A 12653-nucleotide genomic window follows, 5' to 3' on the forward strand; every position below is an offset into this window, starting at 1 on the left:
TTAGGGGCCCTAATGTGTGGTAAGTAGTTTGAAATCAAAATGTGTAAAAAATGACCTGTGAAATCCTAAAGGTGATCTTTGGAATGTGGGCCCCTTTGCCCACCTAGGCTGCAAAAAAGTGTCACACATCTGGTATCGCCGTACTCAAGAGAATTTGGGCAATGTGTTTTGGGGTGTCATTTTACATATACCCATGCTGGGTGAGAGAAATATCTCGGCAAAAGACAACTTTTCCCATTTTTTTATACAAAGTTGGCATTTGACCAAGATATTTCTCTCACCCAGCATGGGTATATGTAAAGTTACACCCCAAAACACATTCCCCAACTTCTCCTGAGTACGGCGATACCAGATGTGTGACACTTTTTTGCAGCCTAGATGCGCAAAGGGGCCCACATTCCTTTTAGGAGGGCATTTTTAGACATTTGGATCCCAGACTTCTTCTCACGCTTTAGGGCCCCTAAAATGCCAGGGCAGTATAAATACCCCACATGTGACCCCATTTTGGAAAGAAGACACCCCAATGTATTCAATGAGGGGCATGGCGAGTTCATAGAATTATTTTTTTTTTGCCACAAGTTAGCAGAAATTGTTTTTTTTTTTGTCTTTTTCTCACAAAGTCTCCCTTTCCGCTAACTTGGGACAAAAATTTCAATCTTTCATGGACTCAACTGCCCTGGCATTTGAGGGTCTCCGCAATCATTACATATATGGCCAGCATTAGGAGTTTCTGCTATTCTCTTTATATTGAGCATACGGGTAATGAGATTTATTTTTTTCCGTTCAGCCTCTGGGCTGAAAGAAAAAATGAACGGCACAGATTTCTTCATTCGCATCGATCAATGTGAATGAAAAAATCTCTGCCAAAAAAAAAAAGGAGGGGAAAGGCGTCTGCCAGGACATAGGAGCTCCGCCCAACATCCATACCCACTTAGCACTTATGCCCTGGCAAACCCGATTTCTCCGTTCACATCAATCGATGTGGATGAATAAATGATTGCCGGGATTATTTTTTTTTTTTTTATATACAAAGTGTTTGCCAAAGCATATGAACACCGCCACCCCCTCAGCTCATATGCCTCAGCAAACGTATCTTTTACTGCAGAGGAGAAATCTCGTCTTGCAGCGCCGCATACACTGACTTTTGTGTAATCTGACAGCAGCGCAATGCTTCTGTCAGAATGCACATCAGTGCTGCAGCTAGTCGATCGGTTGGTCCACCTGGAAGGTAAAAAAAACAAAACAAAAAAGAAAAAACCAGGCCGCAACGCAATAAATTTATTAACTTTATAATAACATTTGAACGGAACATATAAACTTTATTAAACTTTTTGAACTGAATGTTAAACTTTTTGCTTACCGGTGTTTTTTTGTTTTTTTTTACCTTTATAGGGCAAACCTCTCCTTCCCCACGGGACAATGTGCAAAGCGCAAATCGCCCAAAGATATGGCGAAGTACATTATGCACTTTATCCCAGGTGAAAGGAGAGGTTTGCAGCAGCTGTGAGTGTAAGGGCCCTAATAGCCCTGTGTGCCTGTCCTGTGAGATGCAATCCCTATGCTAAGTGTACCTGTGTGTGGTACTTCCGGAAACACTCCCCTAAGCATAGGGCAGGGTGGTCAGGGCAGTCAGGACAGAAATAGCGGGTGTCACGCCTTATTCCACTCCTGCTACAGACACGACATCTTTTTCGGGGTGACGGTTGGGTTGAGGTACCAGCAACGACATTGGGGAAATGTCGCTCGTGTAGACGGCTCACTACACTGGTGGTTGGGGCCACGGAACCTTCTGGATACAGGAGGTTCTCGATGATCTCTTCCTGGAATTTGAGGAAGGATCCTGTTCTCCCAGCCTTACTGTAGAGAACAAAACTATTGTACATCGCCAATTGAATCAAATATACAGACACCTTCTTATACCAGCGTCTGGTGCGTCGGGAAACTAAATAGGGAGCCAACATCTGGTCATTGAAGTCCACCCCTCCCATGAGCGCATTATAGCCGTGGACTGAGAGGGGCTTTTCAATGACACTGGTTGCCCGTTCAATTTGTATTGTCGTGTCTGCGTGAATGGAGGAGAGCATGTAAACGTCACGTTTGTCTCTCCATTTCACCGTGAGCAGTTCTTCGTTACACAAGGCAGCCCTCTCCCCCCTTGCAAGACGGGTGGTAACGAGCCGTTGGGGGAAGCCCCGGCGACTAGGTCGCACGGTGCCACAGCAGCCAATCTGTTCTAGGAACAAATGCCTGAAGAGGGGCACACTTGTGTAGAAATTGTCCACATAAAGATGGTACCCCTTGCCAAATAAGGGTGACACCAAGTCCCAGACTGTCTTCCCACTGCTCCCCAGGTAGTCAGGGCAACCGACCGGCTCCAGGGTCTGATCTTTTCCCTCATAGATCCGAAATTTGTGAGTGTAGCCTGTGGCCCTTTCACAGAGCTTATACAATTTGACCCCATACCGGGCGCGCTTGCTTGGGATGTATTGTTTGAAGCCAAGGCGCCCGGTAAAATGTATAAGGGACTCGTCTACGCAGATGTTTTGCTCAGGGGTATACAAATCTGCAAATTTTTTGTTGAAGTGGTCTATGAGGGGCCGAATTTTGTGGAGCCGGTCAAAAGCTGGGTGGCATCTGGGACGGGAGGTGGTGTTGTCGCTAAAGTGCAGGAAACGCAGGATGGCCTCAAATCGTGTCCTGGACATAGCAGCAGAGAACTTGGACATGTGATGAATTTGGTTCGTGGACCAATATGACCGCAATTCATGCTTTTTGGTTAGACCCATGTTGAGGAGAAGGCCCAGAAAATGTTTTAATTCGGAAACTTGGACTGGTTTCCACCGGAAAGGCTGGGCATAATAGCTTCCCGGGTTGGCCGCTATAAATTGAGTGGCATACCGATTTGTTTCTGCCACAACTAAGTCCAAGAGCTCCGCAGTCAAGAACAGCTCAAAAAATCCCAGTGCCGAACCGATCTGAGCTGTCTCAACCCGAACTCCAGACTGGGCGGTGAAAGGGGGAACTACAGGTGCGGCTGAAGTTGGGGACTGCCAATCAGGGTTTGCCAGCACCTCAGGGACTCTACGGGCCTGTCTGTGCGGTGGCTGCGACGGGGTAACTATTGCACGTGCCACCGTACCAGCTTCAACTGCCCTTCTGGTGCTCGCCACTTCACCATGTTGTACGGCAGTGCTGGTACTAGGTCCAGGGAGGGCTGCGCTGCTGATGTATGCCTCACCACGTAATCCGACAGCGCCAGCCCCACTCTGCTGCTCTTGAAGCGGATCCTGCGCAACCTGTGGTCTAGCAACAAGGGGCCGGGTACGCCTGGTGCTATCAGGGACCTCAACCTCCTCGTCCGAACTTTGGGTCAGACTGCCACTGCTTTCTACAGGTTCATATTCTGACCCGCTAGATTCGTCAGATGAGGGTTCCCATTCCTCATCCGACTGGTTCAGAAGCCTGTAGGCCTCTTCAGAAGAATACCCCCTGTTTGACATTTGGACTACTAAATTTAGGGGTATTTCCTGAGACTACCCAAGAAAAAAAGCAAGCCTGTCTTACAAATGGGAGGCTAGCGAAGTACCGGAGGCCGCTGCGATTGATAAAAAATATCAAAACTGATTTTTTTTATCGGCGCAGTGCTTGTAAAGTGATTGTGCAGTGATCAAAAAATATATATATTTTTGTCACTGCGGCGGGGCGGGCGTGGGTGAACGCACGTGTGGGCGACCGATCAGGCCTGATCGGGCAAACACTGCGTTTTGGGTGGAGGGTGAACTAAGGTGACACTAATACTATTATAGATCTGACTGTGATCAGTTTTGATCACTTACAGATACAATAAAAGTACAAATGCTGATTAGCGATACGCTAATCAGCGAATAAGTGACTGCGGTGCGGTCGGCGCTAACTGACGCTAACTACCTAACCAAGGGACCTAAACTATCCTAAAACCTAACAGTCAATACTAGTGGGAAAAAAAAGTGACAGTTTACACTGATCACTTTTTTCCCTTTCACTAGTGATTGACAGGGGCGATCAAGGGGTTAATTGGGGTGATGGTGGGTGATCTGGGGGCTAAGTGTGGTGTTGGGTGTATTCACTGTGATGTGTGCTCCTCTGCTGGGACCAACCGACCAAAAGGACCAGCAGAGGAGCACAGAAGCCATTTAACACCTTATATTTATAAATATAAGGTGTTAGATGGCTTCTGATTAGATTTTTTAAAAATCAGCAACCTGCCAGCAACGATCATTGGCTGGCAGGTTGCTGCCGAAATACTCCTTGAACTTTTGCCGGCCCGCGATGCGCATGCGCGGGCCGGCTTTGAGCGAAATCTCGCGTCTCGCGAGATGGCGCATATATGCGTGACTCTGCCTGCAGCTGCCGCCTCCGGAACGCGATCCTGCGTTAGGCGGTCCGGAGGCAGTTAATGGCTATGTATACCTTCAGAGGCAATTTTGGTTTATGACTGCACTTGACTCATTTTTGGCTAAAAATCATATTTTCAATTGGCCTTTATTAAAAATATTGAGCCATTCTGTCACAAAGGGTTAACTGTGTGACTGGTACTTTCACTTTGTGGTCATCTAATATCCCTTATCTCTAAACTATTAAGAGGTCACTTATTTAAAGGGGTTATCCGATCCATGAAATGCCCCCCTATATGACCCTCACACACAATGTACTTACCTGACTCAGTCACCTGCGTTGTTCCTGGTCCTTGCACGGCTGCCGCTGCTTCTCTCCGTGCATGGATGAAAACATCCGCCGTTGGGATGGGGGGACGTAGCAGGGGGTTAAGAGCCTCCCTAGTATCGTGGGTGACGCTAGGGTGGCTCATCCCCATCACCGCCTGCTTTTGGAAGCCCCTCCCCCAACGCAGCATGTTTTCATCCGCACACGGGCAGAAGCAGCTGCGGCCATGTGGGGACCAGGTAAGTAAACTGTGTGTGAGGGGCCCGGGCGTATGGGGAGGCATTTCAAGGATCGGATAACCCCATTTAGCCACATTCTAATCAGTACGATAAGAAATTAGCTATAATGAGTGTTTATAATGTCTTAGAGACGAGATAAGGAGCCTGTCTGCTCCCCAACTGACGGAAAAGAGAGAAAATCCAGAGCCTGCTACTACAGCATCTCAGCTATGTACAGAAAAAAGGGCTCAATATTTTTCATAAAAACCTATTGAATTTTTTTTTTTTAGCTCAAAAGGAGTACAATGCAACAATAAAAAAAAATTGCCCCCAAAAGGTGTACATAGCCTTTAACCACCTCAGCCCCCAGTGCTTAAACACCCTGAAAGACCAGGCCACTTTTTACACTTCTGACCTACACTACTTTCACCGTTTATTGCTCGGTCATGCAACTTACCACCCAAATGAATTTTACCTCCTTTTCTTCTCACTAATAGAGCTTTCATTTGGTGGTATTTCATTGCTGCTGACATTTTTACTTTTTTTGTTATTAATCGAAATTTAACGATTTTTTTGCAAAAAAATGACATTTTTCACTTTCAGTTGTAAAATTTTGCAAAAAAAAACGACATCCATATAGAAATTTTGCTCTAAATTTATAGTTCTACATGTCTTTGATAAAAAAAAAATGTTTGGGTAGAAAAAAAATGGTTTGGGTAAAAGTTATAGCGTTTACAAACTATGGTACAAAAATGTGAATTTCCGCTTTTTGAAGCAGCTCTGACTTTCTGAGCACCTGTCATGTTTCCTGAGGTTCTACAATGCCCAGACAGTACAAACACCCCACAAATGACCCCATTTCTGAAAGTACACACCCTAAGGTATTCGCTGATGGGCATAGTGAGTTCATAGAACTTTTTATTTTTTTTCACAAGTTAGCGGAAAATGATGATTTTTTTTTTTTTTTTTTTTTTTTCTTACAAAGTCTCATATTCCACTAACTTGTGACAAAAAATAAAAAGTTCTATGAACTCACTATGCCCATCACGAAATACCTTGGGGTCTCTTCTTTCCAAAATGGGGTCACTTGTGGGGTAGTTATACTGCCCTGGCATTCTAGGGGCCCAAATGTGTGGTAAGGAGTTTGAAATCAAATTCAGTAAAAAATGACCTGTGAAATCCGAAAGGTGCTCTTTGGAATATGGGCCCCTTTGCCCACCTAGGCTGCAAAAAAGTGTCACACATCTGGTATTGCCGTACTCAGGAGAAGTTGAGGAATGTGTTTTGGGGTGTCTTTTTACATATACCCATGCTGGGTGAGATAAATATCTTGGTCAAATGACAACTTTGTATAAAAAAATGGGAAAAGTTGTCTTTTGCCAAGATATTTCTCTCACCCAGCATGGGTATATATAAAATGACACCCCAAAACACATTCCCCACCTTCTCCTGAGTACGGAGATACCAGATGTGTGACACTTTTTTGCAGCCTAGGTGGGCAAAGGGGCCCATATTCCAAAGAGCACCTTTCGGATTTCACTCGTCATTTTTTACTGAATTTGATTTCAAACTCCTTACCACACATTTGGGCCCCTAGAATGCCAGGGCAGTATAACTACCCCACAAGTGACCCCATTTTGGAAAGAAGACACCCCAAGGTATTCCGTAAGGGGCATGGCGAGTTCCTAGAATTTTTTATTTTTTGTCACAAGTTAGTGGAAAATGATGATTTTTTTTTTTTTTTTTTTTTTTCATACAAAGTCTCATATTCCACTAACTTGTGACAAAAAATAAAAACTTCCATGAACTCACTATGCCCATCAGCGAATACCTTGGGGTCTCTTCTTTCCAAAATGGGGTCACTTGTGGGGTAGTTATACTGCCCTGGCATTCTAGGGGCCCAAATGTGTGGTAAGGAGTTTGAAATCAAATTCTGTAAAAATTGACCTGTGAAATCCGAAAGGTGCTCTTTGGAATATGGGCCCCTTTGCCCACCTAGGCTGCAAAAAAGTGTCACACATCTGGTATCTCCGTATTCAGTAGAAGTTGGGGAATGTGTTTTGGGGTGTCTTTTTACATATACCCATGCTGGGTGAGAGAAATATCTTGGTCAAATGCCAACTTTGTATAAAAAAATGGGAAAAGTTGTCTTTTGCCAAGATATTTCTCTCACCCAGCAGGGGTATATGTAAAATGACACCCCAAAACACATTCCCCACCTTCTCCTGAGTACGGAGATACCAGATGTGTGACACTTTTTTGCAGCCTAGGTGGGCAAAGGGGCCCATATTCCAAAGAGCACCTTTCGGATTTCACAGGTCATTTATTACAGAATTTGATTTCAAACTCCTTACCACACATTTGGGCCACTAGAATGCCAGGGCAGTATAACTACCCCACAAGTGACCCCATTTTGGAAAGAAGACACCCCAAGGTATTCGCTGATGGACATAGTGAGTTCATGGAAGTTTTTATTTTTTGTCACAAGTTAGTGGAATATGAGACTTTGTATAAAAAAAAAAAAAAAAAAAAAAAAATCAGCATTTTCCACTAACTTGTGACAAAAAATAAAAAATTCTAGGAACTCGCCATGCCCCTCACGGAATACCTTGGGGTGTCTTCTTTCCAAAATGGGGTCACTTGTGGGGTAGTTATACTGCCCTGGCATTTTCCAGGGGCCCTAATGTGTGGTAAGTAGGTAAATGACCTGTGAAATCCTAAAGGTGCTCTTTGGAATATGGGCCCCTTTGCCCACCTAGGCTGCAAAAAAGTGTCACACATGTGGTATCGCCGTATTCAGGAGAAGTTGGGGAATGTGTTTTGGGGTGTCATTTTACATATACCCTTGCTGGGTGAGAGAAATATCTTGGCAAAAGACAACTTTTCCCATTTTTTTATACAAAGTTGGCATTTGACCAAGATATTTCTCTCACCCAGCATGGGTATATGTAAAATGACACCCCAAAACACATTCCCCAACTTCTCCTGAGTACGGCGATACCAGATGTGTGACACTTTTTTGCAGCCTAGATGCGCAAAGGTGCCCAAATTCCTTTTAGGAGGGCATTTTTAGACATTTGGATACCAGACTTCTTCTCACGCTTTGGGGCCCCTAGAATGCCAGGGCAGTATAAATACCCCACATGTGACCCCATTTTGGAAAGAAGACACCCCAAGGTATTCAATGAGGGGCATGGCGAGTTCATAGAAAAAAAAAATTTTTGGCACAAGTTAGCGGAAATTGATATTTTTAATTTTTTTCTCACAAAGTCTCCCGTTCCGCTAACTTGGGACAAAAATTTCAATCTTTCATGGACTCAATATGCCCCTCACGGAATACCTGGGGGTGTCTTCTTTCCGAAATGGGGTCACATGTGGGGTATTTATACTGCCCTGGCATTCTAGGGGCCCTAAAGCGTGAGAAGAAGTCTGGAATATAAATGTCTAAAAAATTTTACGCATTTGGATTCCGTGAGGGGTATGATGAGTTCATGTGAGATTTTATTTTTTGACACAAGTTAGTGGAATATGAGACTTTGTAAGAAAAAAAAAAAATAATTCCGCTAACTTGGGCCAAAAAAATGTCTGAATGGAGCCTTACAGAGGGGTGATCAATGACAGGGGGGTGATCAATGACAGGGGGGTGATCAATGACAGGGGGGGTGATCAATGACAGGGGGGGTGATCAATGACAGGGGGGGTGATCAATGACAGGGGGGGTGATCAATGACAGGGGGGGTGATCAATGACAGGGGGGTGATCAATGACAGGGGGGGTGATCAATGACAGGGGGGGTGATCAATGACAGGGGGGGTGATCAATGACAGGGGGGGTGATCAATGACAGGGGGGGTGATCAATGACAGGGGGGTGATCAGGGAGTCTATATGGGGTGATCACCACAGTCATTGATCATGCCCCTGTAAGGCTTCATTCAGACGTCCGGATGCGTTTTGCGGATCCGATCCATCTATCAGTGGATCCGTAAAAATCATGCGGACGTCTGAATGGAGCTTTACAGGGGTGTAATCAATGACAGGGGGGTGATCAGGGAGTCTATATGGGGTGATCACCACAGTCATTGATCACGCCCCTGTAAGGCTTCATTCAGACGTCCGGATGCGTTTTGCGGATCGGATCCATCTATTAGTGCATCCGTAAAAATCATGCGGACATCTGAATGGAGCTTTACAGGGGGGTGATCAGGGAGTCTATATGGGGTGATCACCACAGTCATTGATCATGCCCCTGTAAGGCTTCATTCAGACGTCCGGATGCGTTTTGCGGATCGGATCCATCTATCAGTGCATCCGTAAAAATCATGCGGACATCTGAATGGAGCTTTACAGGGGGGTGATCAGGGAGTCTATATGGGGTGATCACCACAGTCATTGATCATGCCCCTGTAAGGCTTCATTCAGACGTCCGGATGCGTTTTGCGGATCCGATCCATCTATCAGTGCATCCGTAAAAATCATGCGGACGTCTGAATGGAGCTTTACAGGGGGGTGATCAATGACAGGGGTGTGATCAATGACAGGGGGGTGATCAGGGAGTCTATATGGGGTGATAACCACAGTCATTGATCACGCCCCTGTAAGGCTTCATTCAGACGTCCGGATGCGTTTTGCGGATCCGATCCATCTATCAGTGGATCCGTAAAAATCATGCGGACGTCTGAATGGAGCTTTACAGGGGGGAAATCAATGACAGGGGTGTAATCAATGACAGGGGGGTGATCAGGGAGTCTATATGGGGTGATAACCACAGTCATTGATCACGCCCCTGTAAGGCTTCATTCAGACGTCCGGATGCGTTTTGCGGATCCGATCCATCTATCAGTGGATCCGTAAAAATCATGCGGACGTCTGAATGGAGCTTTACAGGGGGTTGATCAATGACAGGGGGGTAATCAATGACAGGGGGGTGATCAGGGAGTCTATATGGGGTGATCAGGTGCTAATAAGGGGTTAATAAGTGACGGGGGGGGGTGTAGTGTAGTGTAGTGGTGCTTGGTGCTACTTTACTGAGCTACCTGTGTCCTCTGGTGGTCGATCCAAACAAAGGGGACCACCAGAGGACCAGGTAGCAGGTATATTAGACGCTGTTATCAAAACAGCGTCTAATATACCTGTTAGGGGTTAAAAAAATCACATCTCCAGCCTGCCAGCGAACGATCGCCGCTGGCAGGCTGGAGATCAACTCTCTTACCTTCCGTTCCTGTGAGCGCGCGCGCCTGTGTGCGCGCGTTCACAGGAAATCTCGCGTCTCGCGAGATGACGCACGGATGCGTCCAGGAGGAATGAATCAACCACCTTCCGGACGCATCCGTGCGTTAGGCGGTCGGGAGGTGGTTAAGTCCTACATGAATGCAGCTTTAGGCCCCTTTCACACGAGTGAGTTTTCCGCGCGGGTGCAATGCGTGACGTGAACGCATTGCACCTACACTGAATCAGGACCCATTCATTTCTATGGGGCTGTGCACATGAGCGGCGATTTTCACGGATCACTTGTGCGTTGCGTGAAAAACGCAGCACGTTCTATATTCTGCGTTTTTCACGCAATGCAGGCCCCATAGAAGTGAATGGGGCTGCATGAAAATCACAAGCATCCGCAAGCAAGTGCGGATGCGGTGCGATTTTCGCGCATGGTTACTCGGAGACGATCGGGATGGGGACCCGATCATTATTATTTTCCTTTATAACATGGTTATAAGGGAAAATAATAGCATTCTTAATACAGAATGCATAGTACAATAGAACTGGAGGAGTTAAAAAAAAAAATATAATAATAATATAACTCACCTTAATCCACTTGATCGCGCAGCCCGGCTTCTCTTCTGTCTTCTTTGCTGTGCACAGGAAAAGGACCTTTGATGACGTCACTGCGCTCATCACATGGTCCGTCACATGATCCATCACCATGGTAAAAGATCATGTGATGGACCATGTGATGAGTGCAGTGACGTCATCAAAGCTCCTATTCCTCAAAGAAGAAGACAGAAGAGAAGCCGGGCTGCGCGAACAAGTGGATTAAGGCGAGTTAAATTATTTTTTAACCCCTCCAGCCCTATTGTACTATGCATTCTGTATTAAAAATTCTATTATTTTCCCTTATAACCATGTTATAAGGGAAAATAATAAAATCTACACAGCACCTAACCCAAACCCGAACTTCTGTGAAGAAGTCCGGGTTCGGGTCTGGGTACCAAACATGCCTATTTTTCTCACGCGCGTGCAAAACGTATTACAATGTTTTGCACCCGCGTGGAAAAAACGCAAACATGGAACGCAGTCGCAGTGAAAACGGACTTGTTTTAGTGTCAAAATCGCACCATTTTTTCTGAACGCATCCGGCCCCAATCCACAACACCCGTGTGAAAGGGGCCTTAGGGTGGGTGGGTGGGTACACACACACACACACACACACACACACACACACACACACACACACACACACACACACACACACACACACACGTGTTTGTGGCACTTTGAGGCCAAATCCAGAAGTGGATCCAGCAGTAATGAGATGTAGAAGTCTTTCCTTTCAATTTTTTATTCCTGTCCAATCGACTTCTGGATTTGTCTAAAAAAAAAAAAAAAAAAAAAAAAAAAATGCCAGAAAAACCTGTGTTAATCCTCCCTTTCCCTGGCCCTACTCTGTCTCGCCCACCCATACATGTGAACACTCAGCTCGGCCAAGTAAGCATATGCTCTGAATGGTGAGAGAGGAAACCCAACAGTCCTGATATGCGACGTTGGGGGAGAGTTGGAAGGCACCTGAGATGGTGACTTGGATTGGCCAAAATCAGCAGGTTCAGCCAATATTAACCACTTAAGGACCACAGGTTTATACCCCCCTAAAGACCAGGTCCTTTTTTACAAATCGGCACTCCACAACTTTAGCGGTTTATTGCTCGGTCATGCAACTTACCACCCAAATGAATTTTACCTCCTTTTCTTCTCACTAATAGAGCTTTCATTTGGTGGTATTTCATTGCTGCTGACATTTTTACTTTTTTTGTTATTAATCGAAATTTAACGATTTTTTTGCAAAAAAATGAAATTTTTCACTTTCAGTTGTAAAATTTTGCAAAAAAAACGACATCCATATATAGATTTTGCTCTAAATTTATTGTTCTACATGTCTTTGATAAAAAAAAAATGTTTAGGTAAAAAAAAAATGGTTTGGGTAAAAGTTATAGCGTTTACAAACTATGGTACAAAAATGTGAATTTCCGCTTTTTGAAGCAGCTCTGACTTTCTGAGCACCTGTCATGTTTCCTGAGGTTCTACAATGCCCAGACAGTACAAACACCCCACAAATGACCCCATTTCGGAAAGTAGACACCCTAAGGTATTCACTGATGGGCATAGTGAGTTCATAGAACTTTTTATTTTTTGTCACAAGTTAGCGGAAAATTATGATTTTTTATTTTTTTTTCTTACAAAGTCTCATATTCCACTAACTTGTGACAAAAAATAAAAACTTCCATGAACTCACTATGCCCATCAGCGAATACCTTGGGATGTCTTCTTTCCAAAATGGGGTCACTTGTGGGGTAGTTATACTGCCCTGGCATTCTAGGGGCCCAAATGTGTGGTAAGGAGTTTGAAATCAAATTCTGTAAAAAATGGCTGGTGAAATCCGAAAGGTGCTCTTTGGAATGTGGGCCCCTTTGCCCACCTAGGCTGCAAAAAAATGTCACACATCTGGTATCTCCGTATTCAGG

Source organism: Bufo bufo, chromosome 1 (genome assembly GCF_905171765.1).
Source record: "Bufo bufo chromosome 1, aBufBuf1.1, whole genome shotgun sequence".
Classification (NCBI taxonomy): domain Eukaryota; kingdom Metazoa; phylum Chordata; class Amphibia; order Anura; family Bufonidae; genus Bufo; species Bufo bufo.